The sequence below is a fragment of the Sceloporus undulatus genome, chromosome 2 (genome assembly GCF_019175285.1).
Source record: "Sceloporus undulatus isolate JIND9_A2432 ecotype Alabama chromosome 2, SceUnd_v1.1, whole genome shotgun sequence".
NCBI classification, from domain to species: Eukaryota; Metazoa; Chordata; class Lepidosauria; order Squamata; family Phrynosomatidae; genus Sceloporus; species Sceloporus undulatus.
The window spans coordinates 278,422,860-278,435,184 of NC_056523.1; the positions used below are offsets into that span (position 1 = coordinate 278,422,860).

The following is a 12,325-nucleotide window of genomic DNA, read 5'->3' on the forward strand; positions in this document are numbered from 1 at the left end:
ATCTGATTTTTTTGTATGTTTTTAATTTGTTCTGCTTTTATGAATGTATATGATACCTTGAGTCTAAATATTGAGGAAGAGCCATGATATAAATAAATAAAACTATAATACTTGTTTCCATGTCTGTGGCAAGAACCTGCACAGTATGGTAAAGAACAGTAGTCATGATATATACAGAAGGCAGTAATCCAACTTCACTAGTGTGTCTTTCTTGGCAGTTTGTATCATTGGAGCTTTCTGTGTCAAAATTTGTCCCATCCCATTTGTCTGGCTTCATGGAGGACTCTAGTTGAGGAGTTTTTGTTACATTAGTACATTGCTGGAACATAAACCTTTTAGGCTCGGCTGAAATATTCCAATTCAAGAATAGGAATAGCCACTGTGGGTGCAGCTCATATTGAGTTTGGCTCTAACAAGGTAACTGATGTCCCAGAACAGTGAGTGTGAGTGTGCACAGCATCATACATTTGAGACTCAAGGGATGAACGAGTTAATCCACTGTATAATAGAGAGTAATCAGATACAGCCCTCAGGACTGCATGTGTTTGCCCATTTTAAGCTTTTTTTAAATCACAAGCTTGGCTATAGAAATGCCATAATATGGATTAACATATCCTTCAAGGCAACATGATGTTAAATGCCTCACTAGAGAACAGAGCCATTAATATGACTGGACAGTTTGAGAACTATTGCTATAAATATTGTTTTAAGTATTCCATATCCTAGCAGTCATTGCCATATGATAGAAAAGATTGTCTTTATTTTTCTATCTACTCCTTTTACATTTTAGATTTATCTTAGAATGTACAGGTACATTAAGATTTAAAAGTCCATTAATCTCTGTTGTTATTGTTGTTTTATTCAGAAAGTTCTGGCTTTATCACCAGAACACAAATAATGTAAAACCTCCATTCTCTTACTGATATGTTAAAAATAGTAGCTACATTGTACTAATGTTAAAAAATAACAGCATAATATCCCAAGCTAACAGCATTCTTTCAAAACAATATTATCTGGAGATGGAAAGTAAGCATGTATAATTAATGCATTTTCTACTTATCTAAACACTTCTGATTGGATCTTCTTTATTTTGCCTTCCAAGCAATATACTAATGACAGTGATGTCATTTTCTTTTTGAAGTCTTTCTTTTTGTGATAGTCTGATTCCAAGTTAGACCTCTATATGTTAGTGAAGATATTTCATGTTTCTGGTATGCTTCCAGAGCTGTATCATGCAGTGAAGGTTTTATAGTCAGTGTGCAGTGCAGCAGATGTCATTCCATTTGCCTTGGTCCTGCTGACATTTGGAGATGTGGATTAATTGAGCTACAGAATGAAATTTAATTAAAATTAAATACAGACTTGGCCATTGTATCTGTTCATTTCCAGCACTCTAGTGTGTACATTTGTAGTCAGTGCCATAGTTAATTTGTTTAATTAGGATGCTATGTGGGAAAAGCTGTACTTTGTTTTAAACTGTAATACTGAAAGCATAGCTGTTGCCAAGTTCAGCAGTATCATCAGAGCCTTAGTGAAAGGTAAGCCTGATCCGTCTCTTAGAGACATTTGGAGAGTGTTATATTCATTTTCTGACACACTGAAAGTAATCACAACCTAAAACGGACAAACTTTATAAATACAAGTAAATGTCCTCATTTTATGTAGTAGGGATATCCATCGAATTCAGGTGAACCTCAAAGCATTAACTGAATCAGGCCATTTTGGACCAGTATTGGTGCTTTCCTGGGACAAAGTGGACTTCTTTCTAAATGTACTAGAACTGAAGCTGGATTCTAACTAAAGCTCCATGTAAGATTCAGAAAACCAAGCGAGAGGGAGAGAAATGTCTTTTAGGTTTCCTTTCAGTGAAAATAGCAAGGCTGAGAAAAAGGTGGGAAAGAATAAATAGCTTTGGATGACTGACAAGCCTGACATCTATTCCTAATGCTTTATTTTACAAGGGAGTGTCCAAACAGTATGCATTAAGCTAGTGCAAGAACAGAGCCATGAGATGGCTATTTTTCCAGTCCACTCTCTAAAAAGTCTTATACTGTTTTTCAGTATCATAGGCTTTACATCATAAGCTTGACATCTTCTCCTTCTGAAGCTTTGGATAAGAGGGGGAATTAATTACCAAGTTTTAGGATTAAACCTATACATAAAGCACTGAAGTTGTCCTTATAAAAGTTTTCAGGGTTCCACAAGGAACACAGGGAGATAAACACATCCTTTTAGGGATATTCTCCAAATGGAAATTTGGTTCTTGCATTAAATTCACTGTATCTGTTCATCTGAAACTCGCTAGCTTTCATTCCCTTGAAGATGCAACTATGGCTGTAAATTCCTTCCAGTTTTGTCATGAAATCAAAAATAAACAAGCAAACAAAACCCACAAGTTATTGGAAGTTATAGCTTTTAAAATAACAGATTTTTAAGGTGTGTAGCACAAGCCCTCCATACCAATTTGTGTGCAATTTGGCAGTTTTACAGCAGTGCTAAGGGGTTATTATGCCCAAAAACATCAAATTCTGAGAAGAAAAAAGGTTATACCGGCTGAGTATCCCTTATCAGAAAATCCAAAAAGCTCCAAAACTTTTTTTTTCATAGGTGGCTGAGATAGTGACACCTTTGCTTTCTGATAGTTTAGTGTACGGAAACTTTGTTTCACGCACAAAGTTACAGTATTTTAAAATTTATGTATAAAATAATTTTCAGGCTATGCATATAAGGTATCTATGAAACATAAAAGAATTTCATGTTTAAACTTGGGTCTCATCTCCAAAACATTGCATTATGTATATGCAAATATTTCAAAATCTGAAACACTTCTGATCCCAAGCATTTCAGATAAGGGATTCTCAGATTCTAATTTACTACTCAGTCTGTAGTAATTTGGGAAAGGAACTAAGACAAGGCACTTGCGATTTCTGAAGCTTGACTTCGGTTGAGAATCCAAATCAAAGTGGACTGGTGTGATTCTGTCAAGCCAAAGAGGCAGTTTTTAAAAACACCAAATCAGGATTTGACCCAAATCTTGCCTTATGTCACTGCTCTCTATATAGAGATACGTTGTGTATATCCTTAATGTGTAAAGCCTTCATCTGATCCAAGGATGTGCAAGATCTTGTGTATGGAACCCAACTACAAGTCCAAAGCAGCAATGCCATCCCTAGGGTAGTGCAAGGATAAGCCTGCACCGGGTGACACTTCATAAGAGGAATGATACTCAGTCAGGCCCTCCACCTGTTGGATGGTGAGGAGAAGTAAGCCTGCCTCTCTTGGCTTCACTGCAATGATAGCTTCCTCCCTGAGGAAGAGGCCACCATGGGGGCAAAAAAGGGTGAGTGCACCCCTCCTGGATTTGCTGCGGTGGCAGTTTCCTCCAGAGGAGGGGCCACCACAGTGGTGAAGGACAAGGGTGAGCACATCTGTCCTGCCTTCACTGTGGTTGTGGCATTCTCCTGAGGAGGCCACTGCTTCACCCCTGCCCTAGCCAAAAGGGAACACTGACCCTTCTCCTTTGCCACCACAGTGGCCTTCTCAGAATGACACAACCACAGTGAAGACAGGACAGATGTACTTTCCCTTGTCCTTCACCCCTGTGGTGGCCCCTCCTCATAAAAGGTACTCTGGCCAACATACCTATACATAGGCAATAATTAGGGTATTACGGGTACAGTAAGGGTTTCCAAGCCAGCAATGAAATCATGCTGAAGCTCAAGTAAGTGCTCAATGACCATATCTTTTTATTATTATTATTATTAAAAGTAACAATGGCATCATTTGCATCTGAAGACTTCCTTGTCTCTTGACTCATGCTTGAAAGTGGCAAGAGTGTGAGGAGATGATTTTCCAAGTAACTCTAAGAAAACAGAATTGTAAACAGAGCCAAGCTGGATCAAAGCCATCTAGCCCAGCATTCTGTTTAGATAGCATCCAGTCTTACCTATGGGCATCTTACAAGCAGGAAAATGAGTGTTATCCCCCCTGCTGTGCTGCTCAACACCTTATATAGAGAGTCATGCTGCTTCTGGTGTTAGAGGGACCATAGGGACATATTGTTGTGATGACCACTTTTGGGGGGATTTCTTAGTGTTGAATGGACCTTTAACCTTCCATTAGCTTTATGTTACAGGTCATTCACTTAACTTGATAATACTGAGATGCAAACAGATAAAATTGATCTGTTGGCATGGATCAACACAACGTCTTGGCCTATGGAACTCTTCCTGGGGTGTGTCAAGATGGGTGTCTTCATTTTAAAAATATGTATTGTGGCAGATGATATCACATGAAGATGATGCAGAGGATTATACAATAAAGGATTTACCAATAAACAGTAACTTCAGCAGAAATACATTCTGCTCATATTTTCACCATACAAACTGACCGTGATTTATAAACATGGAAAATAATCTAGGAGGCAGTTTCTAAAAGTCATTTTCCCCCCATAAGGAATGACTTTATTTCAATGGTGGAATGTGAGCATGAAGACAGTATGATTTCTGTCATGAAAATAAAATATTGAATATATAGCTCCTATTCTAACCAAGAAATAAAAACCATTTTGTTGACACTAGTCAGTCTTCTTCTTATGCCAAAACAATAAAGGAAATAAATAACATATTTTCATGTTCACAGTTTTTTTAAAAAAAAATCTCATTCATTTTTTTTAAAGGATAAAAGTTTTGGAGCATTAGTTGTACTGAAGCTAATTTCAGAATTGTCAGGGATTTTTAGGACTTTTTACTTCAGGAACAGACATAAATGATTATGGTATTTAAAAAAATCGGAAGAGCACTATATAATGTTGAGCCAACAAATGTTTTGTCTTTTCTCCAATTATGAATTGATAATGAAAGTATTTCTGTTTTTCACCCAATGTCATGGAGAGTTTGACACCTCTGACACTTGCTCAAGAAATTGCTCTGCAGGGTTCCCTGCTGCACATAAGTTGGATCTGACCCAAGATTACTTAATTACTCCAGAAAAAATTGATGCTGTCATTGAGCTGATGTTGGAAATTAATATTCTAGTAGATACAACATATGCTTATCCTTTCACACACTTTTTCATCAACTTTTTAAAAAATTCACAATTCTGGCTCCTAGATTATGTTTTCCGTAAGGTGAAGGCAGAGAGGAAACCTTTTTTATTAAATTATTTTAATACTTCATTGTGAAGCAAGAGAGGAGATAATTCTGAGATGTTACAGGAAGCATTATTTTAATGTAGGACAGATTATAAGAATATTTACGTTAAATGTTTCTTACATACAAATCCTTGATAAATTTTGCCTGTATTGCCCATTGTATTTACTGTATCGGTATGAGTATGCTGTGGTACAACTTCAGATACCCACTATGCAAACGTTTCAGAGTCTCATTCAGACACTGACAAACTTGCAAATAATCATATCAATGAATGTTAAACCCATGAATGCAGAATGTTATATATTTTGCAAACAAGGAGGGCTGATAGCTACTCAGAACAAATGTTTCACCCATGTGAGCATGTTTACTGGATGTTTGGGTACTGTAAAACACCCTTGATTTTGCACCCACAAAATCCAAGAAGATATGGGCATTTTAATACCCTGCAGTTCACTGGAATTTTCATTGTGGGCAGAAAATAACCCAGGTTAAGGCAAACATAGAAGTGTTTTATTTGTTTTTAAAATCTACCTGGATATGGGCTAATGCTTACTTAACAGAACAGGATAGTCTTACATTGACATCAAAATGAACACAATGAGATTGCTATGTGTGTCATCAGACAGCCCAGAACCCAAAAGAGCTTACTTTACTGCTTCTAATGGAGCCCTTTGTCTAAGTCCCCGCATGACCAAGAGAGGCATGAGTCTCTGCCTACATTAAGATTCCTCCAAACCAACTGAACTACAGCAGAAACAACATCTATACAAAATGTAGGCCTGTGACTCTAACACTTTCACTTTTTCTTCAGCCTGTATGATATTTAACGTCTTTTGCCTGACAAAGAAGCTTCAAAAGCTTGCACTGTGTGTTTTGTGCATTTTGACTGGCCAATAAAGGTACCATAGTTCTGTGGATTTTAGATTTTGTTTTATTATGTGTGTCTCTGTGAGGGCAGCATTCACAGATGAATTTTTGTATTATTGTTACAAATAATGCACTATTTACTTCCTTCTTTCCAGTTTAATCTGTGTACATATTGTTCTCTTCTCATCCTTGTCTTTCATCCTTTTTATAGTATGCCTACTGGATTATAAGAAGGAAACTATAGATTTTATATTATTGCATAGCAGCACTGTAAAAATTCTAATGAATCATAAGAGTTATCATAACAGACTTTACCCCTTCAATTTAGTTCCTTATTAAGACCAGCAGGCTTGTGACATATGGCTTGTGACATACAACTTGTGACATACATAGTGATCAGAATAGTTGCCCTCCTTGAATAAATGTGACTCATTTACAGATCCAAGTAATAATAAATTTAACATAGTCTGTATTGGTATGCTTAGCTATGACTTTATTTTGTGGATGGTAGCTTTGGTTAATTGATTTTCTTTCCTAAATACTCCCTCATGTGAAACTTCTGAGTTCAATCTTAGACTCCTTTACTTGTCTCACTGTGTTTGTGGAATCATTAGGAGGATTAATGAGGCATCATCAAATGAAGTGTCTCCAGAAAGTCAATGACATTCAGATAGGTGCTCCATTTGTTCTCATCCAAGAGGTGCAATGGAGTGTTTCTCCATGTATGACATTCAAAAGGGTTTATGATTTAGGTTTAAGCCCAGTGTCAGGGATTTAGAAGTCTGGAAGGATCTGTCTTTGATTTGGCATCAATTGTTCAGCTTTAAAAAGAAATATGGATGTATTTTCAACTGGATGTGATGCTACTTCTGAAACAAAATGTAAGGGCAGTTCCAGATGAGGAATTTTAAGGAAATAAACATGCAGTTCTTACTGGTATGTTATAGAGAGATTCCTTTTGTTCAGATAGTTCTTTTCTTACAAGGGTAGTGCATGTTCTGAGTATTCTGCAATGTTTTACTGCTGGAAAGCTATTACTTTTTAATCCCTACAGTATATATTTTCCTAAATTTGGCAGCTGCGTGGAAGTTTGTAGGACAATCATTACAGCATCTGTTGGATCACTTTGATTTCACTGATGACAAATAACATAATATTTTTGTGTCTTTCTATGAAGAGATTAGAAGTAATTTCTTACAAGTAACAGTATAACTTGTCATAAATCCATCTGGGAGGTAAAGAGAATACAGGGAACTATTCTTCCAAATATTAACTAATAATACTGTTACCTTTTAGGCTGAATCTGCACTGCAGAAATGCAGTTTGACACCACTTTAACTGCTATGGCTCCATCCTGTGGAATCCTGGGATTTGTGGTTTGTTGTAGCACCAGAGTTCTTTGACAGAGGGGCAGTCTGCACATGCCAAAAACCCCATGCCCCCACCCGGCTGTTTGGACCACACAGGCCAAAACTCCAGTGCCATGATCAGGGCATGGTAAACGGCCTTTAATGTGGACAGTTTGACCCCTTGTTTTCTGCAGGTTCCTGGAAACTCCATGGCAAACTTTGACTCTTTAAATTGTCTCCTTGTGCTCCTTACTTTTCAGCAGCATTGCCCCTACTGAGAAGCCTCATGCTGCCACATCTGACATGGAAAAGGGTCACAGCCACATGGGTGCAGCCCCATTTCTGCATCAGACACAGCGACAGGGGCCTTCTCAGTAAGAGCGATGATGCTAAAAGATAGGGAGTTTGTACCAGTAGTGGGTCCACCACAGGCCACTGCAGGGACAGTCATGTAAAAGCCTGCCCATCCCCACACTGGCTGGGAGACCAACCCAGGTGAGCACCAGGGTCAGAATAGCATGGGCTCAGCCCATGTTTTCCTGTCCCATCTACTCAGGGACTGAAAAGGCTAAATACATCAGAAAACTACAAATCCCTGAATTCCTCACCATTGATCCATGACAGTTAAAGTAGTGTCAAACTGTATTATTTTTACAGAGCTGATTCAGCCTTAGGAGCAAGTACCTTTTATTCATCACTATTAAAATGTTGTGAGGGGGGTCACTTAGGAGGATTTTTTATTTTATTTTATTTTATTTTTATTTTTTGCTTTTCTGGTTTTTTTTAAGTGCATTTTTATAATAATTTCAAAAGAGTGATGCATTAGATTACAATAAGCCTCACTAAAAATAAGTAAACATTATCATGTTTAACCCCACTATCCCACTATCAATTGCTGCGGACTTGCATTCTATAATACTTTTGTTGGTTTTGCCTTGTAATTCTCTAAAAGGTTGTCTGGTCCTCCAGTCATGGAGCAAAGATCTCTTCTTTAAGAATACTGTTGTCTGAGAAGTAGGACTTTTCAGATATGGCATACACCTTGTGGTATATCCCCATGATTGAGCTTTGACAGACCCCAGTGTTTTACAATTTAAGGCATTTGTTCAAAATCTGGTGGTTTTAAGACTGCCTTCAGCAGACAATTTCTTTTACTATGTTATGTGTGCTTTCCTTTCTCTGTTGTGTCATTTGTGGTGTTGCATCTTGTAGAGGGGTGGGATATAAATCAATTTATTATTATTATTATTATTATTATTATTATTATTATTATTATTATTGTTATTATTATTATTATTTGATTTTGGTGTTTATGAGTTGCTGGGTCTTTTGGTTTTGTGTTTTGTATTTGTGTTTAGTCTTATGGTAAATTCTCATGGTTGTTTATTATGATTCTATAATTGTGAATTTGACTTAATTATAAGTTTATTTTCATGCTGTAAGCTACATTAGGTTTTCTAAAAAAGAAAAACAGACTGTAGTTTTTTAGTGCCACAGCTTCTACATGACACTAAAAATATTTAACAATATTTAATAATGGAATAATGGAATCAGATCACTGAATGTAATTGCAAAATATTGTTCTGAAGAACAAGTTAAAAATAGCATAGTATCAGTGTGAATTATAAGTATTACCCGTTTTCAGTTTCATACATGGAGAGCAGTTTGGAGATTCTCAAATTAACTTTCTCTTATTAGACAATGTGCTGGTAGGACAAAGAGCTTAATGATATTGTAGAGTGTCCTAACTTTGAAAAGGTAGATGGGGAACAGAAATATTTTATAACAATTTTTGATTATGTGCAACTTCCCACAGTTACTGAAGCTGACAGTATTTTTGTACAGTAACAAGGAGTTTTTGTATAATTCTTCAGAATTCAACCTGTTTTATGTAAGAAGTATATTTAAAAAGCTAATTTCTTTTTTCCTTTCCGCACTGCAATCCACAAAGTGTGACTAATAATAGATTTAAATTTGCTAAGTGCATTTACTCCTTTGTGCCATCATAAAGAGAATCTATTACTGTAAAATTGAGGCTTAGTTCCAAATTGCGCCATTATGAAGTTTTCTTCCAGCAATGTTTTGTCTCTAATACACTTCCCTCATTGTAATTCTATTGCAAACCTGATGTCTAGCATCAAGTCTCACAATAATTATTTTAAATTGCTACTAGGAACAGTAGTCCTGGTGGGATATATTACTACCATTCTAACAAGATGAATTTCAATGCACTTGTAACCATGTTATAGAGTATTATGAAAGGAGGAGGATCTTTTAGTAGTAGATAGATAAGCATATAAAGAACATTCAGAAATTATTTTTTAACAGCCACATTTTGCATACTACATTGTCTTTTATAAAGTTCATTTAAATATCTAAGATGATGTAATCATATATAACTGCATTATAGCATACTCTGCTATAATATTTTTCATATATTTTCATCTATACAGGTTAAGTGATCTTTGCACATCATATCAGTATTTTAATTGTTGTTATTACTGCCCTTACTGTATTCTTAGTATTATAAGATATACAATGGTGAAAGATTAAAGAATTTCTCAGATAATCACCTTGCCTTTGACACTTTAGTGCAAGGGACATGATATGCATCTTTCTATATCCTATTACATTTTATTTCACTTCCCAACTGTATAAATTTGCTATATACCTGAAGCTTTAATATCACTCTGTATTGCATCTGAGGGTTTTATATCCATGAAAGCTCATGCTGAAATAAAAATCAGTCTTCAAGGTGCTGCCATGTTCTGTTTTTTCTCCCCCTCCCTTCTTCCTTTTTAGATTTGAGCAAGTAGATTTTAACTAGAAACCAATGAAAAATTAAACACACTGATTGTACATCTTTAGATTTTTAGCACTCCTTATAGTTTTATCAAAGGACCATGGTCTGATTAATGAAATAATCTATGCAAGAATGTAATTATATAGCATCTATTTAAAACAAAGTGGTACATAATGTTATTATAATATAGGCTCTTCCCTGGTGGCTTATAAACCAAGGGCATGAACCAGCTGCATCACATGGATGATAGTATATGGAGCTTCTGTATTTATAACAGGATAGATAGATAGATAGATAGATAGATAGATAGATAGATAGATAGATAGCAAGGGTCAAATATGCTGAGTCAATGGCACCCATATCAACCCCACTACAAATATTGTATGTGTCAAGTCTTTCTTCTTACTATGCCATGCTTATGTTTTATTTACTGTCTTTTATTTTTGTATATATATTAGCAATCATGATTTTTTTTTTAGATTTGTTGCAAAAATATTAATAGTTCACTATCATAGCAATGAATGGCACATTTATTGTACTTGGTCCATAACCTCATGAATGGAAGAAATTTTCACTTTAGATTATCTCAGTGATTCAACATCCAGGTGATGGCAGTGACGGGGCTGGAATCTGGGAACATTCTTTGTGAGGAAGGCAGATCTTTTGAAGATTCCAGAAAAGTGCAACAGTAATTCTTAGTGGAGTGTGTTTGGATGATCAAGCTGTGTTTTGGAGGTGGAATACAGGCTTGCTGTAAAGTGGCCTCTTTCTCTCAGCAGTCAGCATGATTGTCATAATCTATAATGGAGCCAAACAATGCTGTCAATAAAGTCTTCAGGTGTTATAGACAAATGATAGCATATACTACTGTGTAGGTTTAGTTGAAGTGTGTAGGGCACTAGTTTTTCTGAGTGTATGTACATCAAAAGAGCTGTGGGTTTTGTTGTACAGAGCAGCTACAGACCTATTTCTGTGCATGTGGGGCATCAACAGTCTATTTCTTACGGGTCTGTCTGAGAGAAGCAAAGTCTAACCAAGTCAGAATTTGAAGAGTTTGTAGAACAAGACTCATTGCAAAGTAAGAAGCTACAGTAAAATTTGCAACCATTATCACGTATTTTGCTGCAGACCCACAAGGTTTCCAGCAGTTTCCTCTATCTTTGGCCTGCCTGGTCACGCAGGCAGCAAACTGTTTGGGCTCTGCTGCCTGATTCCCCAATCTGAGGCATCATTGCCTTCTATCTTATCATCTCTGGCCAATCAGCATTTGACCCATATGTGTCCAGGAAAGCAGCCAAATGGCTGATAAGAGCAGCTCAGTTACCTAACAAACAAACCCCCGGCTGGCAGAGCCAGTGCAAAGCAAAAGTCAGCCTTTGATTCCAAGTCCAGAAGCACCAGAGGTATTACCAAGAGATATGTCCAGAAGTCCAAGGTCCAGGGTATCAGATAGGCAGGCTGATAAGGAAGTCCAAAGGTCAAGAGTTCCAGGGAGTCAAGACAGGTCAGCAATCCAAGAAACAGGGTTTCAGTCCAAAGAGCAATGGGAGCCAGAGACCCAGTACTTTCCCCAAGAAAGTCAGATAATCATTGGCAACTAAACAAACATCCTACAGCTGCTTATATGGCATGCTGCAGGCATTCAGGTGTATCTGATTACCAGCGCGTTTCTGATAAAGCCTCAATTACCTACAAAGGCACTGCCTTTCGGCTCTATGCTGACTGAAGGTAAGCACACTCTCGACCCTCTTCCATGTTCACAGATTCTGCCACAGGGCTTCTGAGCCTCCAGAGATGCCACAGGCTCTGCTGGAGCGGGCACAGCAGAGCTAGGGCCGGACTCAGGCTCCACAACTGCAGATTCAGGTCCCAGAGGCTCTGGATCATCCTCTGAGTCCTCTGTGTCCTCCTCCAGGCTGGGCCTGACTATATGCCTTTAAGATAGGGGTGCCATGTTCCACCTCCCAGATCTGATCATCTTGATTGGATGTTGTGTCAAATGTTGTTGTTATGCAAACGATGCCTATTAATTTTATTTATTTATATTGCTTTTACTGTTTTTCAACATTCATAACATTTTTACCGTTATAAATTATCTGAGAGTCAGTGTAGAGTAATGTTTAAAGTGCTGGACCTGGAACAGGGAGGCCCAA

General features: G+C 37.1%; 1 protein-coding gene across 3 annotated transcripts in view; it reads left to right on the plus strand.

Annotated features, from left to right (window-relative positions):
• Window positions 1-12,325, plus strand: part of KIAA0825 (KIAA0825 ortholog) — a 250,061-nt gene that overhangs the window by 199,006 nt on the left and 38,730 nt on the right. The gene's annotated exons all lie outside the window — the stretch shown is intronic.